The sequence below is a fragment of the Octopus bimaculoides genome, chromosome 2 (assembly GCF_001194135.2).
Source record: "Octopus bimaculoides isolate UCB-OBI-ISO-001 chromosome 2, ASM119413v2, whole genome shotgun sequence".
NCBI classification, from domain to species: domain Eukaryota; kingdom Metazoa; phylum Mollusca; class Cephalopoda; order Octopoda; family Octopodidae; genus Octopus; species Octopus bimaculoides.
In genome coordinates, this window is record NC_068982.1 from 146,234,326 (window position 1) to 146,235,437 (window position 1,112).

The window sequence follows — 1,112 nt, forward strand, 5'->3', positions numbered from 1 at the left end:
CAGTCGTCGTATATGAGGCTGGTAACATCAAAGTGCCCTTGCTCAGTTCGCTTTCAAAGGGCTCGTTTTGTCATTTTTTTCGCACACAAATAAACCAGTTGTAATTTTTTCGCCTCCAGTAATGGAGAACAGTCGGCATGTATTTCCCTACTTGTCATTTTTGAAGAGAAGCTAGTATTATTTATCCGTGTTCTCATGTAACATTCAGTTTTAGTACCCAGTGCAAAAGAGATTGTTAAGATCACTTGGAATCTATCTATCTATCTATCTATCTATCTATCTATATATCTATCTATCCATGTACTGTTACTGGTTCGGGTTCTCTTGATCTCTGAGGACATCGTACTGAAGCCTGGTAGAACAGTTCAATCATTGAAGAGTTGATTCTTGAGAGCAAACGTATCTGCCTCGCAAGAAAACTGGTCCACGATATGTTGCATGTCCTCAATGTTGCTGGTCACGAGCGCTGAATCATCTGAGTGGAGCACCTCCCTGACACACATTTCCCTGATTTTGATGGAGGCATGAAGACGGGCCAAGCTGAAGAGTTTTCCATCTGTTCTGGGATTTTTAATCTGTGCGGATGAAAACTGGAGATTAACCCTCATGGTGTCTAGTACAGTTGCGATGAAAAGAGAGCAGAGAGCAAAGAGAGAAGTAAGCACGCACACCTACTGCACACCATGGTTGACAACAATAACTTCTCCGACAACTGAAACTAGAATTTTCATTCCAGTGTAGAACAGCTTCATGTTGTTAAGAAGCATCTTCGGTTATCCATAAGTCCCTAACACATTCCAAAGAGTTCCTCAACCCATTGTGCCGAATGCCTTGGAAAAGCCCACAACCACCACGTAGAAAAGGTGGTGTTAATCCGCAGTTTTCTCATGTATCTGTCGGAGTGTGAAGTTCATGTATGTAGTTGATCACTCTGTCCTGAACCCACATGGACGCTCTGAGATGACAATGATGATGATGAACCTCATCGTTATCATCATCATCGTCGTTATCGTCATCGTCATCGTCGTCGTCGTCGTCGTCACCACCACCACCAAAACCACCACCACCACCATCACCACCACCACGACCACCACGACCACCACGACCACCAC